General features: G+C 35.7%; 1 pseudogene; it reads left to right on the forward strand.

Annotated features, from left to right (window-relative positions):
- Nucleotides 1–19,727, forward strand: part of LOC122034417 — a 36,607-nt pseudogene extending 16,880 nt beyond the window's left edge.
- Nucleotides 19,728–20,263: the final 536 nt, after the last annotated feature.

Below are 20,263 nucleotides of genomic sequence, written 5' to 3' on the forward strand. Positions count from 1 at the left end.
AAAGACCATTTTTATCGATAGATAGAATTGTTTGATACTTGGTTTACTGCTTTCATTATGTATGCTTAGACTAGGATAGATAAGGATCTAGGTTTGATTCACACTTGACTAATTAGACCTAGGAGTTTCAGAAAAGAAATTAAATATTTAATTTCTTTGAAAGACTTTGTCTAGAAGTGGTGGATGATCCCATACAAGAAGGCTTAGAGCCTCGCCACAGCTTGGAAGTCAATCTTTGAAATAAATATTTAATTGACTGATTGTAAAACCTGAGTGTAATTCAAATGTAAATCAATCCTGAGATGATAATCTAAATTAAAGATAAAATCAACCATCTCACATAAACCTATAAGACTCCCTGATTGATAATATAGAAAAGGGTGAGATGGACTTAGGCAAAATTTAGTAATATCAATTAATCAAATAAATTAACAAAATCAATCAATTAATCAAATAAATTAATAAATTGAACAATCAAATAAATTAAAAAAGTTAATCAATTAATAAATCTTAATCAAATCAATTTAATTAACTTAATAATTCTAACTAACTTAATAACTATAATCAACTTAATAAACCTGATCATTGAATAACTCTAATTAAATTATTAATAACTGAACTGAACTTAATAATTCTAATTAACTTAATAAGTTCTAAGCAATTCATTTAACACAAAGCTCTTAAAACTCAATCAACCATCTCACAATCATCCATAGGAATAATATGTTTGACAATCTAGATTGGGTGAGATGAAATATTATGGAGCTGATTTCAATCAAACTATCTTTTAATCCGTTAAATTGAACCAAATCAAATACTTTGTGTAGGAATATAAAGATTTGGATCAATGGATGTTAGATAGTAGATGCTCTAGACACATGACTGGAGACAGATTGAAATTCACTAAGCTACAACTCAAGAACTCAGGGTCAGTTACGTTCGGCAATGAAGGAAAACTTAAGGTAATCAGAACAGGTAATATCGAACTGAGTTCCGATTTTATTATTCGAAAAGTACTATTGGTTGATAAATTGAATTTTAACTTACTTAGCATTAGTTAACTATGTGACTCTGGGTACCTAGTGACATTTTCAAACTCTGAGTGTCTAATTAAAAATGTCAAAAATCCTAAAATTATACTTAAGAGAATTAGGAAACAAAACATCTACACAATTGACCTATCAACCACCTCACTAAAGTGTCTCTTGACACAACAAGAGAAAAGTAAGTTGTGGCACAGAAGACTGGGTCACACTCATATCAGACTCATTTAAAAAATGAGTCAAAATGGCTTAGTTAGAGGTTTACCCAAATTAAAAAATTTAGAAAATACAATCTGTAATGCTTGCCAAAAGGGTAAGCAAACTAAGTCAACCCACAAGTTAACCAACCTGAATAGAACTAACTCAATACTTGAGCTCCTACATTTAGACCTGTTTGATTTATATGGAGCCAAGTCACTAAGCAAAAACTAATATTGCTTAGTTATAATTGATGATTACTCAAGATTTACTTGAGTAAAATTTCTAAAAACCAAAGATGAAACTTACAAAATCTTTAAATTTTTTTCGTAAGTTAATAAGAAATGAAAAAGATACTAAAATTAAAAGGATTAGAAATGATCATGGAGGGAAATTTGAAAATCATAAATTTACTGAATTTTATGAAATTAATGGATACAAACATGAGTATTTGTGCCCTATAACCTGTTGGTGCGGGAAGCATCCGACGATCGAACCTGTGTTTTGATTATGTCAAAGGGTTCAAAATTAGGTTGTTTTGTTATCTAACAAAGTTGAATGAGCTTGCAGGAAAGTCCTAAGTGTACTTGGCAAAAGTCCTAGCTGCGGTTAGGCAGGTGGAAAACCTTAGGGGAGGTAACCCTAGGTCCTAGGGGGTGGTAACCCTAGGCGGGAAGTCTTGGAGGGTCGAGGGTTTCGTGCAAAAGTCCTAGAGGCGAGGACTCTAGGTGGAAAGTCCTGGTGTCGCGAACCAGGTGAAAGACTGGGAGGGTCATGGAGCGGACGTCCAACAGAAAGTCTTGGAGCCTCGAGCGTTGAGCAAAAGTTCAGTTGGTCTGGAGGATCAACTGGCAACATGTATATTATCCTGAGAGAAGTAGGTGAGGACGTGCTCCCCGTTGAGGGAATAGTATGCATCGGTTTGACCTAGGATTTCCAGTAGGGAATCCGAAGTCAGAATCGGACAGTCGGTGACTGTCAAATAATCATATTTATTGTGTTTGATTGTTCTAACTTTGATTTTTAGGATATGTTTTTGTATTCTGGACTAACACTCTTTTCAGGGATGAAAAAGACCCTCTCGCAACAAGGCGCGAGGGCACCCTCATGGAGATTGAGGACGCCTTGGATGCTGAGCAGAGGGTGCCCTCATGGAGCTTGAGGGCGCCCTGAACACTGGCACGAGGGCACCCTGGACACTGGCGCGATGGTGCCCTCATGGAGGTTGAGGGCGCCCTTAGGCGGATAAGCTACGAAGCGGTCAGAGCTCATCCACACTGCGGATTCGATGCAAATGAGGGCACCCTCCATGGTGTTGGAGGTGCCCTCAACATGCTATTTAAGGGGGATTCGACCAGCAACTTAAGACAACATCAGAAATGCAATCCATCTTCCGTGTACTGCTTAAAGAACCTTTCGACAAAGCCGCAACTCGACCCCGACGACCAGAAACTTCAAGATCACTGTTCTCTTTTGTCGTTGGTATATTTTACTGTATTTAATTGTACTTCAAAGTTGTAAAGATTTATGAATTGATAGTGATTTCCCACCGAAAGCGATCAACGATCGCGAGCCTTGGAGTAGGAGTCGCCCAAGGCTCCGAACAAAGTAAATCTTGGTGTTTGGGTTGTTTGTTCTTTTTTCGGTTGCGTTTACTCTTATTCTTCCGAAACAAAAAGTGAAAGCCATGAGCACTATTCAACCCCTCTCTAGCGCTTTTGATCCAATAATTAGTATCAGAGTGGGGTCGCTTCGAATTGGTGCAACCACCAATCAAGTATTTTTTTTTCGTGGTGATATTCAGTTTTTCAGAGTCGATCGGAATCGATAGAATTGCCGCCTTTTGATCTAGTTTTTGTTTTCATAATTGGAATTTTTGCTCAAAGCTGGTGTAACACCACTCGAGTTCGTGTTTTAATTTTTTTAATCTCGCACTACTAATCCAAGACTAAGTCTTGGAACAAGTTCTTTGTTTTTTTTGTTTGCGGAAGGCCCATCAAGAAGGCTATAGCACAGCCCGACCACCGCTATTCTCCGGGGAAGACTTTGGCTACTGGAAGGGTCGAATGGAGTCCTACCTCCAAATTCAGTTCGAGGTATGGATCATCATCAAGACTGACATCTCGCTCCCACTTGACGGCACAGGAAAACCCGTATCATGCGAAGTCTGGGACCTTAGCATAATAAAGAAGGTAGAAGCCAACGCAAAAGCAATGTGCATCCTTTAATGCGGCCTTACAAAGGAGGAGCTGAACCGAGTCGGCCCATTCTCAAGCACAAAAGAATTGTGGGAGAAATTGATCTAGCTGCACGAGGGCATGTCCGACACAAAGGTAAGTAAGCATGACTTACTTTTTAATAAATTGTATAACATCAAAATGCAGGAAGGAGAGACAGCTAGCCAGCTTCACGTGAGAATTCAAGATCTGCTGAACAGACTTCACGCGATCAGACAGAAAGTGGAGAACCGCGACGTTATAAGGTACGTGCTTAATGCCTTTCCGAGGAACACTTTGTGGGCGTCCATGGTCGATGCCTACAAAGTTTCTAAGGTTTTTTCTTTAATTAAATTAGATGAGTTATTTTCTGAATTTGAATTACATGAACATACTAATGCTCGACCGATCAAGAAAAGTGTTACATTGTTTGCAGGTACAAGCAAGACAAAGGATGCAAGGAAGAAGCATCAAATCGAACTGAGTTCGAAGAAGAACCGGACTCAGAGAATGACGATGACGAGATAGAAGCAGAGCTCGTTAACCTAGTACGTAAGCTCTACAGAAAGAAGAAGGGGTTCACGAAGAAGGATATCAAGAAGGTAGTTCAGTCCAAGAAGGTACAGACAAGTCCAAAGATAAAGTTCGAAGTAACCTGCTACGGATCCAATCAAAAGAGACACGTCAAGGCCAATTGTCCCAACCTAAAAGAAGCAAACAAGCAGAGAAAGAAGAAAGCACTATGAGCCACATGGGATGAGTCCTCTTCAGAAGATTCTGACGAAGAGCTCGAGCAGACAAGCTTCTTTGCACTAACGACTCGGGAACACATCGACGAATTAGAAACCGAGAGCGAATCGGAAGCTGAGTTCGAGCGAAGCCATGGATCCGTATCTGTTTCCGAAGGGCCAAAACCCACTGTAAGTGCTTGTCAATTAGATAAATTATACAGTTTAGTTAACTATTTGTTACATAAGCTAGCTAAATCGAATGTCCGGGTCAAGTCACTTCAAAAGGAAGTAACATTCCTTAAAGAAGTGACCAACCCTAGCTCCTTGAGTGATCTTAATCAGACTGGAACCTCAACTAAAGTCCAAAAGCTTGAGGAAGAGAATTCTAGCATGAAAAATCAAGTCAAGGAACTAAAGGACACGCTAGAACAGTTTACTCTGGGTTCCAAGAATCTTGATCTGATTCTTGGAAAACAGCGAGCCGTTTACAACCGATCCAGACTTAGATTCAAGGCTAAAAGAAAATACAAGTTGTATTTATCTCTGGTTAATAGAAATAATAACAAATTAGTCCAAGCATGGATCTCCAAGTCGAACTTGATTAATCAAGTTAGACTTGGACAATATTGGGTCCCCAAAGATCAAATCCATTACCTTGATAGACCATATAGAGACTATGATCCAGGGGAAGCCAACAAGAAGACCATTTTTAGAATTGTTTGATGATTGTTCTTACTGCTTTTCTTATACATGCTTAGACTAGGATAGATAAGGACCTAGACGTGATTTACACTTGACTAGTTAGACCTAGGAGAAGCCAACAAGAAGACCATTTTTAGAATTGTTTGATGATTGTTCTTACTGCTTTTCTTATACATGCTTAGATTAGGATAGATAAGGACCTAGGTGTGATTTACACTTGACTAGTTAGACCTATGAGTTACTGTAAGGAAATTAAATATCCAATTTTTTTTTGAAAGGCTTTGTCTAGAAGTGGTGGATGATCCCATAACCAAGAAGGCCTAGTGCCTCGTTACAGCTTGGATGCCAATCATTAAAATAGTTATTTAATTGACTAACTGTAAAACTTGAGTCTAACACAAATGTAAATCAATCCTTAGATGATAATTTAAATTGAAGATTGAGTTAACCATCTCACAAATCTACTAAGACTCCCTAATTGAAAATCTAGAAAAGGGTAAGATAGACCTAGGCTTAAAGTAGTTCCAAATTAATTCAATTAAATTAACTTAATTAATTTCAAAAAATTTCAAAATTTTAATTTTAATTTTAATGCCAAAATGTTTAAATCATAATTAAATTAAATTTTTAATTAATTTCAAAAATCATAATTAATTTTAAAAAAGTTAATTATTATTAAGTTTCAAATCATAATTAATTTTAAAAGGTTAATTAATTTCAAAAGTAAATTATAATTATTTTTTTTAAAATTTAAAATTTCAAATCAAATTTTAAATTATTATATATTGTTCAAATCTTAATGATAATTAATTTTTAAATCATATTTAATTTTTAAAAATCTTAACGATAATTAATTTTCAAATCATATTTAGTTTTTCAAAATCTCAATGATAGTTAATAGGTAAGATTATCATTTCAAACTTAATTAATATATTTTCAAAATCTTCAAAAAATTTAAATGTTAACTTATATTTTAAATTCAAACTCATTGAAAATTCAAACTTAGATTTTAAATCTCAATATTGCTAAAATTGAAATAAAGTTAACTCCATCTCACACACTCATAAGCTGAACATGCTTGATAACTTAGACTGAGTGAGATGAAAAATTAGGAAAATAAATAATAACTTTTATGTTTACATACTTGGACTCTAGGACCCTAAAAATTTATTTTCCCATTAATTAAGGGAGAGTGCAAAGAAAGTTAAAACATTAATTTTTTATTTTATTAAAATATTATTTTTCAAAGTTAAACTTTTCAAAAAAGTTCAAAATATTATTTTTCAACCCTCATGGCGGTTGAGGGTGCCCTTTGGCGGATAAGCTGCGAAACGGTCAGAGCTCATCCACACTGCAGATTTGGTGCAAATGAGGGTGCCCTCTATGGTGTTGGAGGTGCCCTCAACAGGCTATTTAAGGGGGATTCGACCAGCAGCTTGAGACAACATCAGAAACACGATCCATCTTCCATATGCTGCTTAAAGAACGTTCTGACAAAGCCGCAACTCGACCCCGACGTCCAGAAACTTCAAGATCACTGTTCTCTTTTGTCGTTGGTATATTTTACTGCATTTAATTATACTTCAAAGTTGTAAAGATTTACGAATTCATAATGATTTCCCACCGAAAGCGATCAACGATCGCGGACCTTAGAATAAGAGTCGCCCAAGGCTCCGAACCAAGTAAATCTTGGTGTTTGGGTTGTTTGTTCTTATTTCTGCTGCGTTTACTCTTATTCCTCCGAAATGAAAAGTGAAAGCCACGAGCGTTATTCAATCCCCCCTCTAGTGCTTTCGATCCAACCCCCCCTAATAAAATGGTCCAGTAGAACAAAAACAATAGAACCCTACAAGAGACCGCTAGAACCATGTTAAACGAATATAACCTAAATAGTCAATTTTGGGCCGAAGCAATAAATACGGCATGTTACATTCAAAATAGAATATTAATCAATAAATCTCAAAATAAAACTCCATATGAAATATATTATAATAAAATTCCTAACTTAAAATATTTAAAGGTGTTTGGATGCAAAGTCCACATTCTAAACACTAAAGACTACTTAGGAAAATTTACATCGAAATCAACCCTAAGGATCTTTTTAGGGTACTCCACAACTAGTAGGGCTTATAATGTCTATAACAAAAATACCCTAAAAGTTGAAGAAACAATTAATATAATTTTTGATGAAGAAAATAACTTACCTAATTCAATAAATGAAAATATTAATCAAATTACAAGAAACATAAATTCAATAGAAGATGATGAAGATACTCAAATTAAACCTAAAGAATCACAAGAACCAACTGTTAATCCTGACATAAGACCTTCAAGAATAAGTTCCAACCACCCATCTGACCAAATTTTGGGTGACCCAACCCTAGGAGTACGAACTAGATCATCTTATAGAAACCTAAGTCAGATAGCCCTTATTTCTAAAATTGAACCGAAGACTATAGAAGAAGCCCTACCTGACCCAGACTGGATCTTAACAATGCAAGAAGAGTTAGCCCAATTTGAAAGAAACCAAGTCTAAGAACTTGTACCTAAACCCATAAGTAAACCCATAGTTGAGACTAAATGGGTATTTAGAAATAAATTGGATGATAAGGCCGAAATAGTAAGAAATAAAGCTAGGCTAGTAGCAAAAAAGTTCAACCAAGTAGAAGGGTTAGACTATGAAGAAACCTATGCACCCGTAGTCAGACTTGAATCCATAAGGATGTTGCTAGCCTATGCAGCACATAAAGGATTCAAGTTATACCAAATGGATATAAAATCTATATTCTTAAATGGTTTCATCAAGAAAGAGGTGTATGTAAGTTAACCCCCAGGATTTGAGGATTTGGACCACCCGAACCATGTCTTTAGGTTAAAGAAAACCCTATATGGATTAAAACAAGCACCTATGGCTTGGTATGAATGCCTATCAACTTATCTAATATCTAAGGGGTTTAAACAAGGTTAAATAGATCAAACTTTATTTGTAAAAACCTTAGAAAAAGACATCTTTATAGTCCAAATTTATGTAGATGATATAATTTTTGTCTCAACCAATACTAAATTTCTAAAAGAATTTACTAAATTAATGGAAAGTGAATTTGAAATGGGCTTAATATGGGAACTTAACTTTTTCTTAGGCTTACAAATAAGACAAACAAAAGAAGAAATATACATTTTTCAAACAAAATATGTTAAGAAATTAATTAGAAAGTTTGACATAGAAAATTCTAAAAATATAAATACCCCAATTACAACTAATGTTAAAATTGACTCTGATTTAGAAGGAAAACCAGTGAACTTAAAATATTATCGAAGTGCAATAAGAAGTTTATTATACTTAACTGCAAGTCGACCTGATATTCTGTTTGTAGTAGGTATGGGTGCTAGGTACCAATATTGTGCAAAAGAATCACACCTAATAAATGTTAAAAGAATACTTAGATACATTAAGGGAACCTTAAATGTAAGACTTTGGTACCCTAGAACTAGCACCTTTGACCTAGTTGGCTATTCTGACTGAGACTATGTCGGGTGCAAAGTAGACAGAAAAAGCTCAAGTGGAAGCTGCCAATTTCTAGGTCAGTGCCTAGTAAGTTGGTCAATTAGAAAGCAATACTGTCTTGCTTTATCCACTACTGAAGCAGAGTATATAACCATGGGGGAATGTGCATCTCAACTATTATGAATGATGCATACCTTAAAGGGCTATAAATTAGAATATAAAAATATAAAAATTTCAATTGATAATATAAGTTCAATTAACTTAACCAAAAATCTAATCCAACACTTAAGTACTAAACACATAGAAGTGAAACATCACTTTGTAAGAGATCATGTAGCTAAGGGTGACATTGTACTTAACTATGTTGAGTCCAAGTCAAACCTGGCTGACATTTTCATAAAACTCTTTCCTAAACTTGAGTTCAGTGCACTTAGAAGACAAATAGGGATGCACTTAGTAGAATAGAGTTTACTTTCAAAAATATTCCTCTTTACTATTGTTATTTCAAAAGCCCTATTTTTTTTAAAAAAATTTAGCTTGGTTTTAAAATTCTAGGAAAAATATTTTCAAAATTCTAATTTTATTATATTTTCAAAAAAATTGGACTTGGACTTAGCCTAAAAAGCATGTTCCCCTAGGTCTCAACCAGAGTATCTCACAAGCACACTAGGATTACCTTAATTGTGTATGAAGAACACTTAGAATGGTGTGAGATGCATAGGGTATTGCCTGGACTTCAGAATGCTTATGTTTGTGCATCAACATAAGTTTGGACAATAAATACCACGTCAAATTAATCAAGTTAATTTATTCATGCTTAATCAAATTAACTGGATCATCTACTTAATTTGACTAACCAAGTGAAAGGTACTACCTAATGGTAAATAACTAGTAGCTAAATGTTAGACATTTTGTTAAAAAAGATGTTTATGTTGAATTTTTTTTAACATTCATGCTTGGACTTTAGGACCCTAAAATTTAAAGTTATTTTTAGGTATTAATCAAGGGGGAAGTTAAGTCATTGTTTTAATAGTTTTTGAAAAGTTATATTCTTTTTCAAAATTTCAATTTTTTTTTCAAGTTAAAGTTTTTTTTTTGGAAGTTCAGTTTTCTTGTTTAACTATTTCTTAAAAATAAATCTTAAATATTTTTGATTTTTTTTTGAAAAAGTAAGCTTCTATCATTCTTTTTAAAAACTAGGTTTAGCTAAGTTGTTTGTTGAAAAAGCTAAGTGTTTTCAAAAATATTTCTAATTTAGCTAAGTGTTTTTCAAAATAATTATTTTCAAAACTAAGTTTAACTAAATTGTTTGGTGAAAAAGCTAAGTACTAAATCTAAATTTGTTTAAAGGCTAACATTTTATCACAATCCTTTTTAAACTAAGTACTTAAGCTACATTTGTTTAAAACTAAATTTTTATCAAGAATTAAAATTTTTTACTATGAGTTTTCTCAAAATTCTTACTCAACTATGAGTTTTCTCATATTTTTAACTAAATATTTTTCAAAAACTAAATCTGGTTTAAATTATTTCAACTATTTTTTGATATATGGCAAAGGAGGAGAGAAAAGTGAAAGTTAAGTAATTAAAGAAAAGTGAAAGTTAAGTAATTAAAGAAAAGTGAAAGTTAAGTGACTAAGGGAGGCTATAACTTAAGTGATTAAGGGGGAGCTATAAAAAGTTGTTCTAAATATTACATCTTTTTAATTGCACTTGATATTGCATCTTTTTATGATATTGCATCTTTTTAATTTGTGCGCATTTATGTTCTACAAATTGCCTTTCTTTTTATAATCGAGTTATGTTTTACTTAACTTTGAATTTTATTGTCATAATAAAAAAGGGGGAGATTGTTGGTGTAGGAAGCATCAGACGATCGAACTTGGCTTTTGATAATGGCAAAATATTCAAAGTTAAGGTTATTTGTTATCTAACAAGTTTGAATGAGATTGCAGGAAAGTTCTAAGTGGTCTTAGGCAAAAGCCCTAGCTGCGGTTAGGCAGGTGGAAAACCCTAGGGGGTAGTAACCCTAGGTCCTAGGGGACGGTAACCCTAGGTGGAATGTCTTGGCGGGTCGAGCGCTTTAAGCAAAATCCTAGAGTCGGGTACTCTAGGTTGAAATCCTGGTGGTCACGGATCGGGTAGAAGTCTGGACAGGTCGTGAAGCGGACGTCTAGCATGAAGACCTGAAGCCTCGGGCACTGAGCAAAAGTCCAGTCGGTCTAGAGGACCAGTCTGGCAACAGGTAACCTCTCCTGAGAGTAGTAGGTGAGGGCGCGTTCCCCGAAGAGGGAATAGTAGGCGTCGGTTCGGCCTAAAGTTTCGCCGAAACTCAAAGTCAGAACCGGGCAGTCAGAGGTTGTCAAATTTCAATTTATATATATATTGTTTTATGTCTGCACTAACTTTATTTTGCAGAAGATAAGGGGTTGGAAAAAGCTGGTCTAGGCGCTCGGACTCCGGATGCCTGGAACTAATCCGAGCGCCCAGAGATGGTCCGGGCACCCGGAGTCGGTCCGGGTGCGCGGAGTCGGTTCGAGCGCCCGAAACTTAAAAGTTATCGCCAAGCTGATGTGGAGCTTGTGGAGTGGCCGAGCCACGTGGTCCAGGCGCCCGGAAGGGTTTCGGGCGTCTGGAATAGCCTATAAAAGCAGCTTCGACCAAGAGCTTGAGAACAACACAACAAATGACTTCCGCTTCTTCGAGCTGCTCAGAAAACGCTTCTACGATGTCTGAAAGCTCCGACGACAGTTCTACTGAAGATTTTCTTATACAAAGTTGTCGGTATTATTTAAATTTCTAATTATTTGTAAACCTCTATTTGTAATCTTTTCGATTGATTAATGTTTGTCCATCGAAAGCACTCTCACGCGCGGGCCTTGGAGTAGGAGTCGTCACAGACTCCGACGACTCCGAACCAAGTAAATTCTTGGTGTTTGCATTGTCTATCTTTGTTTTCCGCTACGTATTTATTCAAAAAGAACGAATTAGCCACGAGCGATATTCACCTCCCCCCTTCTAGCACTTTACAATCCTCTAAGTTATAGCCTAGGGACATATTGACGGGAGTGTTGGGAGCAAATAAATCACCTTTTACCACATGAATCAGGGCCTCATTACTTAATGCCCAAAGAGGGTCTTCCACATTTTATTCAAGATTACTCTCATTCAAGAATCCAATCTAATAATCCTTTCCAAACCAGTCGAGATAAATCCAGACTGATTCACCTACTTGAATTAGAATTTCAAATCTCTCTAGTGCGCTTCAAGATGATGAAAGCATATGCCACAGCTTCCTTGCATCCTTGCATATGCACTAAACAATCCCATTGAATAAATCCCTCTTTTCTTATATCTTCACATGCAACAACAAACAAGGAATGAGCCACTGCTTGTTGCTGTTAGTGAAGAAACATGAAATTTCTTAGATTCCTGACATTTGTGCATTATTTATCTCTCTAAATATCTTATGTTTTATATTATATTTTGTCTAACAATTTATTTTGAATAGTAGAATATATCAATATGTTTAAAACATTTGATTGAGTTAAAACAATATACTCTTATATATTTCATCAAATGTGCCTAATTCAGGTTATATAAGAAACAATATAGCTGGGAAGGCAAAGAAACATAGAGGTTTAGCAAATGTTTTTTTAGTGTCAACTTTTTCATTAAGAAACTAGCTATTTATCAAAGTATTTAAAAGTGATTCCAGATGGTAGATTGTCAACCCAGTCTGATGATATTAAAATAAAGAATATAAAGATATTAAATTAAAAACGACTAATATTAATGTATATACATAATAGTAACAATTGTATTCTTAATTACAAAATAAGTACTAAACAATTATAAATAAGCAAACCAATTGATAATTACCAAACAAAATAAATAAACAAATCAATTGATAATTACCAAACAAAATAAATAAACATTTCTTATTTGTCATTGCAACCAATAAAGACAACCACAAAATCTTGAAAAGAAATTTCTAAATGTGCTGGGATTAAAATGAAATCTTAACAACAAATGAGAAAAAAAAGATAAGAGGGAGAACACACTTAGAAAGGAAAAGAAGGAAAGATGGTAAAAAAAAATGGCCAAAAATTGGTGTTGGTTGATGGCATCGGGTGAAAAGGTAAAGGCAAAAGTGCATATGGGGTGAAAGACTCATGAAAACAAGGAGTGTATGTAGAGTTGTTAGACAGACCAATTCGTAGTGGGGAGGGTCGACCCATAGCGGGCCAGATCGACCATTTTTGTAGGGGGGCCGACTCGTCATCTTAATTGTCGGATTGTGAAGTCCCAACTCAAGGCAGGTTGTGGTTAGACGGGTCAACTCACAAGTCCACTAAAAATATAAAAAATCAATAAAAACATATATATAACATATTAAAATCTTTAAGTTTGGGTTACAGATTAAGTGGGTTAAACCCACGAGCCCATTGAAATTTTCACTTTAATATTATGTTTTAGAGATTTTTTTTTTCTCTAACTTGAGGGTCAATCTAAGCTTACCGTGGGGCCAACCTGCGTGGGTCGCGGGTCTCGCTGGAATCTACCTTTAAATAAGTTGATAAAATTTTAATCCAAATCCGCTTAAATTGTATGGTAGGGCAGACCAATCCGACAGTCTCAATCCAAATTGATGGTTCTAATGTTATGTGATCTAATAAAGAGAAGTAAGGGTTACTTTTAATATCAAATGAACTAATAACTTATAAAAGTTTTTTTTAAGACCACCCAGATGGTCTTACCTTGACTACTTTTTAAAATAGTTACTTACAAGGACTATCTAATAATTAGATAAAATGGTCCCTTGTTAGTGTAAACATGTCCTAAGCATGTAGTTTGCTTGTGATTTTGGTATTTGGCAAAGTTTAAATTAGGGGCATATAGTTGGTCTTACACATGCCAAGTGTGTAAGTGTAGGGAACTTGACATTATTATAGATGCAATAGTGGGAGTCAAAGTAGGTTGACCGAATACTTAGCAAATGAAAGTTCGATGAGAATTGAATACTTGACAAGTAGGAAGACCAATTAGATCGATGATGATCGAATACTTGACACGAGGAAGTCTAAGTAGGTCAAGAATTAGATACTCGACGTAGAAGTCCAAGTAGATTGGTGATAGGATATTTGGTGGAATGAAATCCTAGCAGATCAAGGAAGAATCAGATGTGTAGCAAAATATGAAGTCTTGGAGGTGAAGAGTTTCTAGGTATGGATGATCTGAAAGTAAAGAGGTTTCTCGGCATGAAGGCAAAGTCTTGTGGGGGGAGCTGAGTGCACTTGTATTTAGGGTACAGGAGGTGAGACTAGATTTAGGAGCAGACTTGACCTTAGAACATACGGTCTATGTGTTGATGCCAATCAACAAGGCAATCAACTAACACCTTGGACTCCTCAAACCCCAAATCACGAAAAAAAAAGAGTTATTATGTAGCTAACTAATATCAATGTCAATTGACTAATGCCTTGGATCAATCAACACTAATTTTTTTGTGCACCGGCTAATTGACTAGGTTTAAGTTGGTTGACTATACATTCATGTCAATTGATGAGTAACTGAAAACTTTGAGTTGATTTGACAATAATGGTTGGATACCTAGTGGCTATTGTTTAAGTAGTCGACTGAAGTATTTATTACGGTGCAACAGGCCAATGAATTCAAGGCAGTAGTCGATTGATACGTGATGGAGACTTGAAAAGTAGAACCAAGGTTCAAATGAAGTTGGAAGTAAAGGTTATAAATACAAGGCCTTGGAGTGTCAAAAAAAAACTATTAAAAGTGTTCACGATTTTAATTCCAAGCTCAGGAATTTCCATCCTTAGTGTTTAAGTTTCATTTCTTCGTGTTTTCACTCAAATTCTCAATTCTTAGAAGTGTAAGAGGTTTTTCCACCTTCGAATTCTCATTGAGAAGGAGAAAAGTTAGTGGTACTTGGAAGGGTGATTCACCAAAGAAATATAGGTCATAGAGTAGGGGCTTAGAAGTTGCTTAATCACATTAATCCTTGCATTGGTTTATGTTGTTTTTATTTTGCTTTGTATTTGTTTTGTTTTACTGCTACAGTTTTCACCCCAATGATGAGGTTACCAAATGGGAAATGTTATTGAATAGACAAAAATACAAAGGAGTTGGGATTTTTTTAAAGGCTTTAACCCAACTAAACTTGGAAAATAAAATTAAACAAACATGATAAGAAATACTTACATGCCTAAAATGACTAGAAAACTTAAAACATAAATTAGCTATCATTGGAAATATAATCCTATCAAACTATAAAAATAATCCAAGTACGTGAAACTCTTTCTCCTAATTTGGAGAGACTACCAAATAACTCTTAAAGCAAAATTAGAATGAGAATATTTTTTAAATCTACACCATTCTTCTTTGCCAAGAAGAACTCAACTTTGTTAAGTGAGGAGATTTGATATCCAATCAACCTTTGTCTCGCAGAGAATAAGCACGCAATGGGTGGCTTTGGGGCGCATCTAGTGGAGATAGTTCATCGCTTGTTGTTGTAGTGCATCAAATAAGTCAGGATCAAGGTATCAAACTTGATCCTTGTGATCCGAGAGTGTCAGCAATGTTTGGAAGCCCCTTGTGATGAACTAGTTATCTTCAGGTAATTCTATGTGGAGCTATCACCGCCTTTATGCCAACAATGCTTTCAATTTGAGGGGATGGTAGCATCATAGAAGGACAGAAGGAACTATAGGAATGTGATGAGTTGTAAGAGTATGAGATGTGGATAAACCAATAATTAAAGAAAAGGCTAAAATGTCCATCAATATATCGAATGTGTAAGTCAATTTCACTAATGCTTAAATCAATGTGTAATGCGATTTTATAAGCATTAGCAGCCATATTTCTTCCAATATGAAAAGGAACAATGGATTAAGCATGGAGTTTTTTAAATGAATTTTTAGGAAAACATTTAGGTGATGTGAAGAAGAACATAGTCAGTTTCATTGTTTTTTTTTTTTTTGTTTATGGCATTCATCAATGTGTAGTTATAATTTTCATAACTCAGAAAACTTTTCCTCCTAACATCATGCATGAATCTGTCTAATATGCTCAACAAAACTCAGATGGTTTATAGGTGTAGGTAAAGAATTAGGTTAATTAGTTGACAAACTTTTGATCTATATACGATTTTGACATTTACTAGTGGGACAATATAAAGAATTGTTTAAACAAACTCACAGTTGACTAGAAAAAATCCTAAACATTTGGTTGTTCACCTACTAGTATGACATTGTGACACAATTCTACCAACATCTCATCTTAAAGAAACACCTAATAAAATTGACCTAAAATAAGGGCTGTGGTTGTCTTTTTCAAAATGTTCTGCTAGTCCTCCCTTTGTGTTATTCGTAAATGAGGGAGTCTCTAAGTGCGGTTCGAGGAATACACAAATGTGTACCTTTAAATTTATATTTCTAATCCCAAAATCTACTAGGGCAAGGTACATTCTAAAATATCCTTGGATTCCCTCAAAATCAAGACACATAAGGTGCTCATTCTTCAATGTTCAAATTATCTGCTAGGCACATAAAGTACACACTTGAATGTCCTAAACAATTACCTCAAAATCAAGACACAAAAGCTAGTCATCCTTCAATTGTTCGAACCTTATTACCATTATACTCATCCTTCACAAAGTGGATACTATTTAACTTTGTGCAAGAGTAGATACTATTTAACTGAGTGGATTGATGGGTTTGTTATCTTCATTGGGTCTATATTTTAAGACACGAGTGTATTTTAAAGAAATTCAACTTGGCATGTTTAGCAATTGGAATGCTTTTGTGATTGGATAAAATTCAGTTCCTTGTGGTCAGAATGAAGGATGAATTCATGTGGCAATAAGTAGTAACAAGGATGAATTACGTGGCAATAGGCAGTGTGACGAGATTGATTTAGAGGTTGAATGATTAACATAAAACTCTACCATTAGTGGAATATCATTGCTGGGTTTCAATCTTTTTTGCTAAAGTAGGCAATTAAATGCCCTTATTAGCTTAGGTTCCTCCTTTACCTAATCTTAATGCATCACAAGCTACCCTTAAATGCTTTGGATGGGCTCGGATGACTTAGAATAGGAGATTTAGTCATCTTTCCTTTATGTTTAAGAAAGTCAAAGAGGCAAATTTTGGCAAATGGATCTCCCATTTCTTAAGACAATTCTTGATAGGAGCCATTCTTGTACTAGAGTTCTTAATAAAACAACCATAAAAGGTTGTAAAGCCATGAAAGCTCCAAGCTTCCCAGATAGTGCTACGTTAGGCCAGTACTTAAATCACTTGGATCTTCTCAAGGTCGGTTGAAATGCCTTGCGCAAAATGATAAACCTAAGGATGAATGCTTCATTAAGTTCGCGTATAACTTCTCATTTTAAAGCATCTTAAAGACTAAGCGAACATACTCTAAGTGAGCGTCATAGGCTTTGCTATATGTCAACGTGGGACGTTTAGAAGTTTGAAGGGCACAGACTAACTATTTAGGAAACTATCTTATGTTTCAAAGGCAACATTTCATTCATCACCTACGTAGCACGGATACTTCGATTTTTTTTTTAAGTATCGGACACGGACACGACATGGATACGGATACGACATGCAAATATATGTATTGAATACGGCCAAAAATGTGTCACGGACTTTTGTGAGGTTTGACCAGGTGAATATGTTTTCTGTTGGAGCAATCCCGATGGTCCGCGGGACCATGTGTTTTGGTGTTTGGGCAAAGGGTTTAAGTTAGGTTCACCCTTGTATTTGATATGTGTATTTGAGTTGTGCAGGTTCGTAGGATACACATGTAACTCAGGTTGATGGCTTCGGGTCCGGTGAAGGATGGAATATCCGAGGGACCGTGGACAAGCCAGCGAGGACAAGGGTCGAGGGAAGCGACTTCGAGGCATACGCGAAGGATGGCATTGGGGACGAGCCGCGGGCTTGAATGCATCCGAGGGACAAGAGCCAAAGGAAGTAGGCTTGAAGGCAAGAGGTCAAAGCTGCGAATGAAGCATCAAATGAGTCATAAGGGTGAGGGTACGAGTGCATGAGAGATTGTACTCGGAGTAAAATCTTAGTTTTAGGGTTTTATTGTAGAAGTACTGTAGCGATACTGTAGCAGTACTGTAGCAGTCGACTGCATGTTTTAGCAGTCGACTGGTGCAGTCGACTGGCAGCGAACAGAATGTCTCTGTTCGCTCAGTTAGTGTGGAATCGAGCCGTTGGGATGTAACGGTCAAATTTTCACAGAAGGCAGTCGACTGCATGTTTTAGCAGTCGACTGGTAGGCGGGGTTTTCCAACCCGTGACTTATATAACCAAGCCTTGGGAGCTTGGTTGAGGTTGACGAAATAGAGGTGGTTAACCCCTATTAATAGTCTACAAGTGTCCTAACTTCTCAAGAGTCCTTGGTGAGAGTTGTGGTGAGATTTCTCCACCCACAAGGAGCTACGTGAGCTAACCGGAGGTCTTCCGGGGAGTAATCCACCGACGGATAGGGATCGTGACACGCCGTGGAGTAGGAGCTTTATCTCTGAACCACGTAAAAGATCGTGTAGCTTGGTTTGCATTCTTTCCTTTAGTATTTAGCTTTCTACTTGCTTTGTTTGTATTTCCGCTTGCGCATTAACGTTGTAGAAAGAAGCGAGTATTTGGGGGTGCCGTTTATCCAACCCCCTTTCAAGCCGGCCGTCCGATCTCTTACATTTTCAACACTACAAGGACACATTAAGGGTACGGCTAGGATACGTTTTTCTAGATATGTTAGTGCAAAATTGCAAATATTTAAAGTTTTTAGGAGTAAATTGAAATTTTTTGAAATTTTCTAAGACTAATTAGAAAATAATTAATAAAAATGAATTGGGTTATGAGTTTTTAAATCCTCCTCTCATCGCCTCTTTGACGCAGGTTGCCTCCCTTTCGTCGTCGTCATCGCTCACCATATAAGTCCTAAATTATTGTTTTTGATTTATGTTCCACTTTAAAATGCTTAAACCCTAATCATTTTGTTAAAAAGATTTGAATTAGAAATTTGAATATAAACCCTAATCTTTCAGTCACCTTTTCCTTCTTTGTAACTTTTCAATTTTTTTGATGAACAATATATAGAAGTCTTGATTTCGATCATCTTCCAGTTGCCAATTGCCATGATTTTTACCCTGGGCCGCCGTAGGCGGCAACTGTGAGCAAATGCGACGGTGCATTTATTTATTTATTTTTTAAAAAAGTCCCGGTTAGGAGTTAGATTATAGTATTAAGCAAAAAAAAAAAAAATCAAATCAATGCAAAGTATCAAAACTCTTTCTCTCTCTATATGTTTTAATGATTGTCGTATTCTAGTCGTATCATATTTTATATTTTTAAAATTTGCCGTATTACCATATCGTATTCAATACGATACCCGTATCCATGCAACATAGTTCATCACCAATTTGAGATGATACTTGGTAAATCAATTTGAAACATTAGTCTGGTATTATTGATTGTGTGACTACCAACACATTTAAATGTCCATGAACCAGGTAAAGAATCCTTCAGCCAGAGTTGAGGACGAAGCAAGCACTTCAAAAATCGGTGAAGACCAGCTTTTCTACTTTCAGCAGGGAGGATCGATCAATAAAAGGCCGTTGCTGCAATGATTAGTGGATTCTGCATGGACGTGTTTGATAAGCTGCCGCTAGAGTGACTGATGCACATGACATTAGAGGGTTCTGTTGGGTAAATTCCACTTCATCAGATGGAAATTCTACTGATACACGCTCTGTATAGCTTTATTAAAACCATTTCCCCCAAAATCTGAGTACATTCTTAGCCTCATATGTCACATTATAACAATTTTGGAGAAGCTAGGCTCAAATATATCAAATGAACACATTCACTTGAAAAATATCATATTGATTCTTTCATCCCTATATTTGATTTTGACATTGGTAAATGTCGAAGTTACAAACTTACAATTGGATGTGTTTTTTCGTAGAAAGGAGAAACTTTTGGTAGCTTCAACCATGAATTTGATATGTCAGTATGCATTCATGTCATTAACAGGAGAGTTTTCAGATCACAAAATTACAATCAATAAAGGTTACTAACAAAATATTATATATAATCTAGGTGTTCGGATTTTATCCTTCTCTCTGATTTACTTATTGGGAAAATCCGAAACACAACTTATGTGTGCTTAGAGGCCCATCTCGAAAATATTCATTCTTAGTGGATCCTCTTATTTATTTTCTTAAATATTTTTAGCATGCATCACACCCGAGGGAGCGAGTTGCTAACAAAACTTAATACGGTGGATGGGAACTCTCAACAGCATAACTCATGAAGAGTAACAGAAACCAAGTTTAATGGCAATTTTCAGAGTAAAAAAGATTGAGGAGGAGAAGCCAGCTAGCCATGCATGCATGTGGGTTGAGAAAATCTATGAAAAGTTTTGACTTGGGTGAAGGAATTATAGAGAAGATCATTCTTTATTTTTGTAGACCAAGTGTAGAATTCTATAAGAAAAAATAAATAAAAGAAGGAAAGAGAAAGAAAGAAAGAAAGAAAAGTAAGGAGTAAAGGAAACGCATTGCCTAGATGCATGGCTCATTCTTTACTCCCTAGTGATAGAATCCATAGTATTGTCTCCTCCTATACCAGACAGCCAATTGCTATATGGCTCTTGCAGTTAGTTTTGGGGACTTGAGCTACAGAAAAGTTATTATTTTTATTGTGAACTAGTGGTTCATCACCAGTTCTCTACTAGTGTTCATTATGATTTAGAGACTACTGGTCTTGCTTAGTAGCACTTGCTAAAATCGACATTACCTTAACAATCATCTTAGGTTGATGGATGCCC

This window comes from Zingiber officinale, chromosome 11B, assembly GCF_018446385.1.
Source record: "Zingiber officinale cultivar Zhangliang chromosome 11B, Zo_v1.1, whole genome shotgun sequence".
NCBI lineage: Eukaryota > Viridiplantae > Streptophyta > Magnoliopsida > Zingiberales > Zingiberaceae > Zingiber > Zingiber officinale.